Source organism: Harpia harpyja, chromosome 9, assembly GCF_026419915.1.
Source record: "Harpia harpyja isolate bHarHar1 chromosome 9, bHarHar1 primary haplotype, whole genome shotgun sequence".
Taxonomy (NCBI): Eukaryota; Metazoa; Chordata; class Aves; order Accipitriformes; family Accipitridae; genus Harpia; species Harpia harpyja.
This window is the reverse complement of record NC_068948.1, coordinates 19,875,369-19,887,781: the sequence shown is the minus strand read 5'-3', so window position 1 is coordinate 19,887,781 and position 12,413 is coordinate 19,875,369. Positions and strand designations below refer to the sequence as shown.

The 12,413-nt window shown below is 39.9% G+C and overlaps 1 long non-coding RNA gene across 1 annotated transcript; it reads left to right on the top strand.

The window, feature by feature from the left end:
- Positions 1–7,381: 7,381 nt before the first annotated feature.
- Positions 7,382–12,182, top strand: LOC128145708 (uncharacterized). The gene is made up of 3 exons (XR_008236549.1): positions 7,382–7,527; positions 7,649–7,787; positions 12,058–12,182. It is a non-coding gene; the product is annotated as an uncharacterized LOC128145708 (long non-coding RNA).
- Positions 12,183–12,413: the final 231 nt, after the last annotated feature.

Below are 12,413 nucleotides of genomic sequence, written 5' to 3'. Positions count from 1 at the left end.
TTCCTAAGGTCAGATATCTGCAGTCAACTCCAGGGTGATATTTCACAAACATTCTGAAAGAATGAGTGTGAAAAACAAAGGCTGGTTTTGAAAGTGCTTTAGTAGCCCCAATTAATCGTAACTCCCAGTAACTGTGACGCAGTTTTGCTTTGGGGGCTGGATTAACTCTGGGTAAGAGCAGCTCTCCTGGTTTTCATATTGCCAACTGGCTACAGCCGATAGAAATGTTCATGGGTCTTGAACTAATTCCTGGATTGGATGTTGCATTTTAAGTGGTGTTTGATCATTTCCGTACTTAGCACAAGGCTGTAAGGTTTGGACTCACTGAGATAGAGATACTGCTGTGTATACGGCTGGGAGGCGGGCAGGATGGAGCAGTCCCTGCTGTATGGGCACAGTCCCAGCCCCAAATGTGACAGGGAAACTCTTCTGTGAGTAGCCTGCTCTCACTCTCCCACTCTTATCTTCAGGCTTCACCAATAACTGTAAACAGCTTGACTAGAAAACCAGCAGAGTTTCAGGAAGACTTCTGATTTCAAGTATGAAGGCAGTCAGGCATCATAATGTGGTATAAAAGAGTATTTAAACTTTTGCTTGTTCCAAAGATGTCAGTGGGATTTCACTTCTTACTTGAATCAGGATTTGTAGTGTGAATGTCTCGTTCTTCAAATTGTCTCCATGTGAGATTATCTGACCTCCAGCAAAAAAAAAAATAAATTGTCAGTGGCATTGCGAACTTGCCATGAGAGTCTGTATTGACATGTGGCTCTGGAGTACCCCATCTGCAAGCAGAGGGTAGAGAGGGAGTGACATTTAAAGCACAGTGACACACAGTCAAGGAGCATTACAATGCTTGTGACGCTTTCGACCAAACGCACGAGAGATGCTCCTATGTGTTGAGTTGGCTCCATATGGCCAACACTCATAACCCTTAACAGATCTGGTGGAGCTCTTGTTACGTTTCCTCTTACTGTGGCAAGTATCTCCATTAGCTGCTCCCACACGTGCAGAGAATGGCAATATGGACCTTCCCTTCCTATTTATCAGGCTCATGCTTTATCCTTTACCTGAAGTGTGCTGAAGGCTTCATTACAGTTTGACAGGTCTGCTTTATCCTGAATGGAAGTAAAGGGAAAAGGAGGTGGCTTCCCACCAGTTCTCAAAATGTGTGTGCCCACATGGGAAAGACATTATGAAGAAAAGGGGAGAAAACTCTGCTTTAAAATATTTCCAAAGTTCATCTTCCTGTGAATATTGCCTAACCGAATCCAACCATAAAGGAGTGATTGGTCAGGGTATCCTTGAATTAGTAAATGAGATTTTTTTGGTATTCTGAGGATTCTCGACTGAAATGATGTCATGTAAAACTGATGTTCCAGGGCTAAAAGACAAGGGTGGGGTGGAACTTTGCCCTTTTTTTAGATTAAAGAAATCAAGGTCATCTAAATGAATTCAGGGAATTTATTATAATGAAGAGAGACATCAAAGCATGGCATAACTTTGTCTTCACAACATTTGTAAAATTCAATATTAAAGTCATTCAACTTAGGGAATAAAATTTGATTGTGCATATGTCAACTACTGTAATTCCTCAATCAATATCATGAAGCTGAGCTTTTTCAGCATTTGATCAAAGGTTAACTGCACAGGTTTCACTTTTGTCTATATTAACCCGTTTTCTTCTTTGCATGTCCTGTAGGGCTTTCACTAACAACATGGTTCAAAGTATTTAACAAACCCTGAAATAAATAGTCTCAAACTGGCAGGTCTGGTCAACCTCTAGAGAGAAGTTTTACTTCTACCTACTGCCCCTAATTTTGTTTTATGACCTTCAGAAGAGAAGAAAATATTTGGGAAACTTTAAGGGATATTTTTAGGGTTGTTTCTGCTGCTTCTGTTGGGGATACATTGCATTTTATTTTGAGAGTCCCTATTGAAATCCCCTAGAATTTGTCTCTTAAATGGAGCTAGAGAAACAAGACGCATAGGATCCATCTGCAGAAAACGCTGAAATAGATAGAATTCAAAATAATCTGGGAACAAGGAAGAAGTTTGGCCTCCATGCTGCTTGTGCTGGCTTGGGGGGGATTGTCTGTCCAGAAATTCATCCTGACTGCAGGTTGCCATATGTACATGTATAGTAGTTGTGTTCCACAGCAGGGTTATAAAAGGATTTGTGGGCACTGGAGAACTAGTTTGGGGTCCAGCTTGTTTAAGAGTTCACACACTGTGCTCCACTGAATTGTAGGACTGAAGTTTGTTCCTGAACTATTCCCTTTTGGAAGTGCTATTTTTACATTTGAAAGGAGTACTTCGGGCCTCCTGGGGAATACAAACTACTGATACCATAAATCTGAAGGAGAAAAGCAACCCTAGAGTACTGGTCCTATGCCTTATTTCTTCTGGCCTGGTACTATTGAACTCCCCATTTCTCCTGTCCTATTGCTTCCTGACTTGCATCTGATAGTGCTTTTTTTTTTTTTCTTTCTATTTTTTTACTATTTTGATCCCCCCCACCTCTTCAAGAAAATTCTAACCTTTTTCTCTTTGATGTTGTCAAGAAGCATGATGCAGAGCCTGTTGTAGACAGAGGATGGAACCAATCTTGCCAGAGACTGTAAAGCATCTTTCTATATTCCATCACTATGTATAAGATAGGAGTGTTGTAAAAAAGCTTGTGACTGTAGGGATTGTATTAAGTTACATTTTTAAGGAATAAAATCAACTGGATTTATCAGTTTGCATAGTTGGGTCACATCAGAGGAATCGCTGCATTCTTTGGGTGGATGCAAACTCAGCAAAACATGTATGGGACTGATCCCTTTTGGTCTACTAACTCCTCTCCCAAAAGTCTGACTTTAGTCTACAGTGAATAAAATATTTTACCCATGGGTACGGTATAGAAGCAATCTCTTAGTTACAAAACCATGCTGTCACTGCTCTGAAACTAGGAATCATTTAGCAGCACTGTTTATCAGGAGGTCAAACATCACATGAAGCTGTTATTGCTTCCAGTATTTATATCACTATATCGATTTTTATTCTTCCTTCATTTCCTTCCGAAAGTTAAGGACTTAGTAATTTACATGTTCAGCTTACATTTGTGATCTCATTATGATTATTTATCTGCAAAGCTAGTCATGGTGTGGTGTAGGTTTTTTGTTTTGTTTAAAGGATTCATCTTTTGCAGAGTGTTCATCTATTGGGATATTTTGTTTTCTCTAATGACAGGTGAATATCAGACTTAGAGGTATGATAACAAGCCTTTGGGATTCTTCTTTGAAATGCACCAATATCTTTGATCTTCTAGAGTTATCTGGTAATTTTTTTGAAGACAGTCCTGATATTCTTTCTTACAGAGTTAGCCACAAGCAGGAACAGAAATTGAAGACAGTAGTTGGCTAGACAATTTTGAACTGTAAGTAAGGTCTGGTTCAAATTTAGATCAAAATTTTAGACTTTTCATCTCTGTTCTCTTTTTGTTCAGATAATGGGAAATGGTTAGCTTCAAAAAACTGCTTCCTTAGAAGTAGTAAATTTAACTGAATAGAGATTAGGGTGTGATCTAAAGCTTTTACAGGAAGATCACGGCCACCAGTGTGTATGGGTGTATGGTAGAAACACGGCTAGGGTTCCTTGAGTATCTGCCCAATTTATTTTTTTTAAAGTACTAACATAAATGCACAAATTGAAAGAGTTGGATGTAGTATACTGTTCAGACAAAGCTGCAGTGAGTCTCCTACTGTGGGTGAAACAGGAAAATTACCCACTTCTTGGATAACCACAAGAACTGAAATATTAGAAATGGGTAAGACTTTAATAGTAGAAAGTGCAAGGTATTATACTTACAGACGAATTGCAGGAATGCTTGTTATACACTTAGGTTAGCTCAGTGACCAGCAGGTTAGTGACATCTGGATATCTTTGATGCATATCTAGCAAAGTCTGCCTGATTAATTGTTTACATGGTATCTGATGCAATATTCTCCTGAATTTAGGAAAAAACAGGAAGCAACTTGGGTGTGGTAGAACCAAACTTTGGCAGGAAGATGTAATAACCTTAGGGATTTATTCAGGTTGATTTCAGAATTTCTTTATAAGGCTTCACCAAAGCTATCTGCTGTTACATGGAAACATATATCCAGTGCCGCAGATCTCCTGGGAATGAGACTCACCCAAGTGTTCATTTAGGCAAGCCTGTGCCTTTAGGTACAGCCCAAAGAAAAAAAACAGTTAAGTGAGCTGCATCAGACTTCCCAAATATATTGCTTGCTTCTCACTCTCAGAAGCAAAGTTGCAGCTCGGAGAGCAGCTAAGACATATTTTAAATAAGTGTCTATATACAATTTACTAGCTCTTCAGAAGCACATACTTTTTTTCTGTATTGTAGAAAAATAAAATCATATCATTTTGCAATCACCCTATCTAGGGTTTGAAAACATGCAGTGGTTAACTGTCATTGCACCATTTTGGGTCATAGGATAGAACTGGGAATACCATGGGTACGTCATTGCAGAAGTAAAGAGAATAAAGGGGGGGAACTGGCACTCCCCAGAAACCTTCATTAAATGCTGTGTTCATACAGACAGCGGAGGTGTTTAGGCCCAAGTCTTATTATTTGCTACTCTGATTCCATAGAGTTGGACAGACCCGAGCACAACTTGGCTTGGGTCTTTTCTTAAATTACAAATTTCTCTGTGCTTAACAATTGGCTCATGGCCTTTGACCAAGAAACCAATGTGTTCCAAAGTTTTCAATGTGTGCAACAATGTTTTTGTTGGCCCTAAGCATATCTTACAGCTGTAAAGATTTCTGCAAGGCTAGCCCAATCTCTGAAGGACTGCACAGTGCTGTTGCTTTAGTATCTTTGGTAAAAGTTGCATGTGATGAAGCTGAAGCAACACCCTTTGTGTACATATTAGTACTGGCAGGCAGCTGCTCTTAGCTCACTTCCAGTCCCTAAGTTCATTGCTGACGTGAGAGCATTTGCCTCCACTCACAACCCCAACACCTATAGTGGGAATATAAAACCCAGGTTATGTTATGATGACCTTTCTAATGAACAGCACTCGATCTCAGAATCCCATCCACGTGGAGAAGAAATGTGAATCCCCTGGCTATCTATGTGAAATACCTCTTTAACCAGCTGTAGTGGACCAGGCTGTGATCAAGCATCACAGGATCTCAGTCTTGTGAGATAAGATGCACAAAAAAATGCAAGGAAACAACCATTTATGGGTGATACTGTGTTGCAGGCTTATTAAGTTATTTTTTCCAGAATTACTCTGGGGGGTGTGGGGGGGAAATAAAAGGATATTAAACTTTGTTCCTGGGTGTTTTCTCAGTTGAAGGGAGTTTCACTGCTCTGTGTATGCAACCCTACGTGCAGTGCTTCAGGGCCGTAGGACTGGTGACTGAGCCGGAGCTACCGCTGCTCTAGGGCCTTCTGTTACTTCTGAAAATTTTCCAATATGCCCTCGGGGTTATGGCCTCCCAGGTTTTCCTTCTGGAGATGCTTTCTGCAGGAACTTTGCATGCTCTTTCCTAAAGAGCTGCTTCCTTCCAGGCTTCCCCACCTGCATCCCTTGCAGGGGAAGAGGCTGCAGTGCGGCTCTCCCCAGGAAGACAGCGGTGGGACCCGACTGACAGGTCCCCAGATCCCCAGTGCTGTTCTGAGCTCTCCGCTCTGGACAAGTGGGAAACAAAAAGGAGTTGATAGGAAGTTTATATAGGTTCTGAAGCCAAGCTGCAGTTGAAATTTTAGTGAAGGTGGGTAATATTTTTTTCCATGAGGACCTTTTCAAAAAGGTTGAAATTTAAACTGGGTGTTTTATTTTTTTGTTGTCACTTTCAACAGCCTTCAAGTTGTAAACTGGCAAACTTTCACACAAAATTAAATTTTATTTCTTTGATGATATACTGAAAATACTTCACCTTTTCCCCTGAGGCCTATGTTTTGATTTTTTTGCTTTTGGTTCAAATGACTTCATTTGGAATTGGAATCGGGTTTTCTGCTGCAAAATGCAGCTACCTATTCTAACAAAGCCTTATCAGATAAGCAGAGTGCTGTCTCCTTGCCTGGGATTGCTCACTGTTTCCTACTTGTGATAGGCAACAGTTAAAGGGGCACTGTCAGAAAGTATAGATTCAAACTATTTTGGAGTTTGACGCAAGGTACGTAGGTGACAGCAGGTTTTGTAGAAGATAATCTGAATATAAATCTACTCCTGAATGTAACCAAGTGGTATTAGGAAGATCCTGTAAGTCTGATACTGAACAGTCATTTAAATATCCTTAAGGAACTTACTTTGTTGCAAAGTGTAAGCATATCCCACAGTAGAATCATAGAATCATAGAATCATTTTGGTTGGAAAAGGCCTTCAAGATCATCGAGTCCAACCATTAACCATGCCCCCTAAACCATGCCCTGGAGTACCCTGTCCACTCGCTTTTTGAATACCTCCAGGGATGGTGAATCAACCACTTCCCTGGGCAGCCCATTCCAATGTTTGACAACCCTCTCAGTAAAAAAATTTTTCCTAATATCTAACCTAAATCTCCCTTGCCTCAACTTGAGGCCATTTCCTCTTGTCCTATCTCCAGACACCTGACAGAAGAGACCAACACCCACCTCACTACAACCCCCTTTCAGGTAGTTGTAGAGAGCGATAAGGTCTCCCCTCAGCCTCCTCTTTTCTAAACTGAACAGCCCCAGATCCTTCAGCTGCTCCTCATAAGACTTGTGCTCAAGGCCCCTCACCAACTTGGTTGCCCTTCTCTGGACACGCTCCAGCAGCTCTATGTCTTTCCTGTAGTGAGGGGCCCAAAACTGAACACAGCACTCGAGATGCGGCCTCACCAGTGCCGAGTACAGTAGGTGGATCTGGGACTAATTGCTCAGTAGCTGAAAACATTGTGGTGGAGCCAATATTGCCAACCCAGGGCATTGTCAAATTGAGACTCAGCACTCAAAAAATCATGGAATTTTGAAAGCAGTAGGGGTTTATATCTTGTAACTTGTTTCCAGGTTTTCATCATTGACAATGCATGTTTTCAAGTTTTCATAAATACTGATATTTTAATTGCCTTGAAAACAACAACAACAACTGAAACAGAGCCTCATGTAGTCACATAGCTGTAGAAGCTAGGTCGTCTTAGAAAACAAATATTGCCATAGTGACAATCAAGTTATGTGTTGGCAATTGAATGAGCAGATTTCCTTCAAATGACAAGCCAAATAAACTAAGCCATGACAGGTTTGAATTGATTTTCATTTTCAATTAACCATCCTTTTGCAGGGTTGATTATTCATTTGCTTAGTCCAGTTTTGCTGGCATTGGAGGCCAGCGAGTAAAAATGACCGGTCTAATTTTGGAATTAATTGAGGCTGAACAGTACATCTACAAAGCATATGGCAAAACACAAACTGGATTTTAAGAAGTTACTTCCATTTTAATTATCTGGAATGATAGGAATTTTAAGTGGTTTAGGTTGATTGACCCTTTAAAATGAAATTGACTTGATTTGGTAAACACTAATGCCTATTTAAAGCCGATTTACAGAATGTATAAAATATTTCTATAGATAAAACTATTATATGTGTTTTGCATATTTTTAAAATCTAACAGCTTGTTATTTTCCCTTCTAGGGAACAGGACTCTCTGAGTTAAGCATGGAAACACAGAACATATTCTCAAGTCTCGTACAAGTTTTGTCATATACTGACATTTTGATCAGCAGTGGTACTTCAGCGATACGCTGTTGAGAAACAAGTATGTTCTACTAAGGTAAGGTACCTCGCTCTGAAAATAACTTGCTTTAGATGGGTCCAAGGGCTTTGTAATTCATTTTAGAAAAATCGCCACTGCAATGTCAGTGGTTTCCTTTTCTGCCTGCCCCTCCCCCCCCTTTTTTAATAAAGGTGTCATGTCAAAATTTGCAATATTGAAAAGCAGCGATGACTGAACACTTTCCAGTTCTATGTATAGACATTGGATAATGTGGTGGGTCCCCTACAAAATAAACAGAGAGAAAGCCAGTCAGATAACAGTGATACCAGCTGCCAGCTTTACAGCTGTGTTCAGACCAGCATTTCACTTCAGTGTATTTTACAGTTCCCCTTTCTACTAAAGTGTGTGTGCTTGAGCTTCTAAAGGTCCTTTCTGTTTCTTAGACAATCAGTTTCAGGAGAAAAACAGTTTGGTGGTTTTTTCTTTTTTCTCCTCCCCCTCAAGAGGTAAGAGCCAGCCTACTTAACATTTCCAGCCTACTGGCTAACTACTGTTAATGTTGCTAAACCATGGGGAGCTGGTCACTCCCACTTCTGCAGGGCTGTCAGGTAATCTATCTACCCTGCTGTCTTATTAATAAACTGCTTGTTTATGTAGCCACAAGAAGCCAAATGTCATCCAGACTTTGAAGGTAATCTTTCCTTTTCCTCAAGTCTTAGCTTTTGACTGTGACACACCTTGGGCAGGACTTTCATGCACTTGGCAAATATGACATCAAATACATGGGACAAAACTGGTTCACCTACAGTTGTTAAGAAGTAAGGCAGCTCTAAGTAACTTGTGGTGAATTAGGGCATCAGTTATCTAAACATGAACAGATTAGTCTTGCTTTATGTAGTATTTGATCAGTTCTAGGCTTTCTTTTCAGTAAGATTTATTTTCAAGCTGTTTTCAGAACCGATTCATGCTTTTTAATCTCTCTGATTCAGAAGTTAAAAGCAAACAAAGCACTGCTTATTGTAGCAAGACTGAATCTGTTAAGCAATAGTGAGGAAAAAGGTTTGGTTCTTGGTTTTGTGCAACTTATGTTAAACAAAACAAGGCATTTTATGCTACCTATAGCCTTGTTTTAGACTTGCAAGACATGATCTGGACCCAGCTCGGCTCTCCAAATGTAGGAAACTTTTCTTTAAAACTCATGTTAGTCTAACATTAGAAAAGTTATTTTAGATATGTTGTGCACGTTTGCTAGGAGCCAGAGGAACTTTTTCTAGGCCGGGTATAACCCTCCACGTTTATAGAGCGTGCTAATATGAAATGACAGCTTGGTTTGAAGTGCCCTCTAGTGGCAAATGGGATTTTGGATGAGGCATCTGAAATAAAACCAGCTAGAAGGAAAGCAAGCTTCAAAGCTAGGTCACCTTTTGAGAATGACTAAGATCATTATTACCCAATATTAATTACTGCTCTGACAGCACAGAGAGCGGGATTAAGGTTTGCATGTCAGGATGGGCTAATACTTGCCAGGTATTCTTCTGGTGAAGTTTGTGGATATAAGGAAATACCTGAAAAGAAGCACATAAAGAAATTTGTGCAACTAGATCCAATCGGAAGGGAAACTCTGAGCAGCTAGAGGTGCAAAGGTTTTCCATGGCCATGTTCTGACTGTTACTGAGGAAGTGTTTGCAAGTAAAAGCTATAGCTGTCAACTTCCTTAGCTGCTACAGTTCAGAAAGATACTACTTTGATTTGCATATGAAATTTGACATCAGACTGGGGAAGGTAAAGTGGTGTGGCGCTACACTTTGCATGGAGCAGCTCCCAAGCTCCTGCAAAGCTGCATGGTGCTGCTGGCTCTAAAGCCAGAGCATGTTTTCCCCTGGTGCCACTGCTGGAAAGCCAGCACTGAGGTGTCACAGAGCGGACTTCATTACCTGTATAGATTTAAGAGAAATATGGTTTCAGAACTGTTTAATTTAGTGTACTTTGCCTGAGAAATGACACCTGTGAATTAAATGGACCAGAGCGGGGAGAGATGTGTTGTTCACTGTGGATGATGGTGCCAGGTTTATCCCCTTCTGACTTCTTCTGCCTTTCAAATAACTTGTTCTCAGGGGTGCATCTTTAAGGTGGTTACTCATGTGAGTCCTGTGCTTCCAGCTGATGCACGCATACACAGGGAAAGCATATTTAGCAGCATCAGAGAGCAGTAAAATAAAATGCATTCTCACATTTCATTGAAGGGATGCCACAGGGCCTATTTTCCTCTTGTAATAGCTGTCAGTACAATAAAACGCTTACTGGGATACTTCACAAAGCAGATACGCATCCACATATATTATTGTGAATGGTGGACGCTTTCCAGTTTGCCTATGCCAAAGGCAGCAGATGCAGAACTCTGACGCAGTGAGTCATGTACCATTAACAGTTATGGAGATGTCTTACACCCGAGTCACATCTGAACTCTGTCACATGTAACAAGCAGTACACCTGTCAGGCTCCAGCTAGGGAAGCCCTTCCTGGACATGCTGCTGGTCGTGGTAATGCAGTGCCTACTTTAAACAGAAAACATACAAGCAGTTCTTAGAGATCTGCCTTTTAACACTGAAAGGTTAGGCCTGAAGTATTTACTCTGTGGGGTCCTCAAAACAAGCAAAGGGAGTCTTTGTAATGCTCACATTGAAGAAATATTAGGATTTAATTTATTTTAACGACAGAATTTTCAAAATAACCCGGTAATAAGGGTATGGAAGTGCATGATCATACAACATTTATGATGATTATCAGCTAAAATGAGAACTAAGAATACTTGGACCAGATTTTTTCCAGGATACCAAAAATTAAGCAGTGGAGTTCCAAGCCGTTATTTTTATTTCATTGCACCATCTAGTGGCCAAGTACATCCAAATACTCGAACTCGGTAGCAGAAGTGCAGTCACACTGAGCCATCTCACTTACTTCAGTGTGTACATCCAGCAAACCCTCTTGTTTGCCAAGTACCTGGAGAAATTGAGAGACGAGTAGAAATTCTAATGTTGTGTTTTCCACAAAATATTGAATGTGGGAAGGATGCATTCTGAGGCACTAAGTGGCACTATCCTGCAGTGTGCTCAATAAAGTCTCCCTTTGAATGGGATTCTGCATGAGATATAACAGTAGAAAAACATTTTAATTATATCTGCCTATCTGTGATGGTAGGTGGGCTTCCTGATGCAACATGATAAATCACAGACATCTATGAGTAGAACTGTTGCTGAAGTGTAGACAGAAAAGAATGAAGTTAATATAATCACCTATGGTTTTTGTAAGAAAGAGATGTTACCTGTGTAGCTCAGCTGCTGAAACATACAGAGTAAAATCATAATGAAAATAGGGAAGTTAATAACTGTCACATAAGTTAGCTGTGAAAATAGAGATTATGGGGGAACCACAGGCTAGGAAAACTTTTTTTTTTTTTAATACAAAAGTTAGGCTTCATGTACATTCAATGATGGTCTGTAACCACTGTTTCTTGCTATGAATTGTTATAAAAAAGTAAGTGCTTTTTATCTAGGGATCTTCAAATGCTTTACAAATGAAGCAGTTACTATACTTTTTGTAATTTTGCTGCATTCTCTTATCTGTAATGTCTCTATCTTTTTTTTCTTTTCTGGACAAGGTAGCGTTGAAAGTTCAATTTACCTTTCAGTTAAAAAATAAACAACAGAAGTCATTGGTTTAGGGTTGCCTGAGTAAATTACTGTCTTGAATTCAGTTTGCAAGAAGCCCGAGTACTCTACATGTTACTATGATAGCAAGTAATGCAAAGTATTTCTATTACCACAGTGTAGACTATCTTGGGGCCAGTCTGGGTAACAATTCTATGGTTACAGTGGAAACTGGATCATAGAAAGGGATTTAGTCCTCTTTGAGAAAAGCCACATTTAAGTCAGTGTGTTAAGTCTGCTGTCTTCCTTTCACACACACTGCACTATTCTTTTCAGCACTTTCCCTTGAAGGATGATTTTTAAGGAAATGTATATATTTCAAAGGTTTCTTCAGACAAAATGGACCGTTTCCTCAAATTAATACTAATTTCATCTTTGTCAAGTTGTACAGTCACAAACTGGTGGTGTTAACGCCCAGGAAATCAGTCAGGATCGTTTCATGTTCCTACCTCAGCTAAAAAGCTCTTTTAATCAGATATAGGTACATCTAGCATACCTGGCCTCTTACAGAAAGAGGAAAAAGTAGGTTCTAAGACAGTCTTTATTTTGAGAACATGTATCAGTCATGGTACAGAGAAGTCTGGCTTAGCAAACTTTTTTTTTCTTTTTTTTTTTTTTAGTAAAGCATCCTGGGAATGGGAGGAGTCTCCGGCCTAAACCAGTGTTCTTTCCCCTACTAGTTTTGGGGACAGGATGAGGGGTGAGAAGAAAAATTATTCATGGCTTGGAAGTTGCTTTTGTTGCGTTGAAGCATTAATACAGGTAGGAGTACTTTTTTTCTTTTAAATTACTGATTGATCTGGTCAGCTAAGTGGGGGGATACTTTCTAGTAAAAGAGATGAAAATTCTCTTTATCATCTGTTCTTTCCCATGCAACAGCGTGTTTCTAGGATTGATAATGGAGCAGTTGTGTTATTGTGGAGAAAAATATAAATTAGTGTTGGCTGGAAATAATTTCATGGAAAGTTTTCCCCAA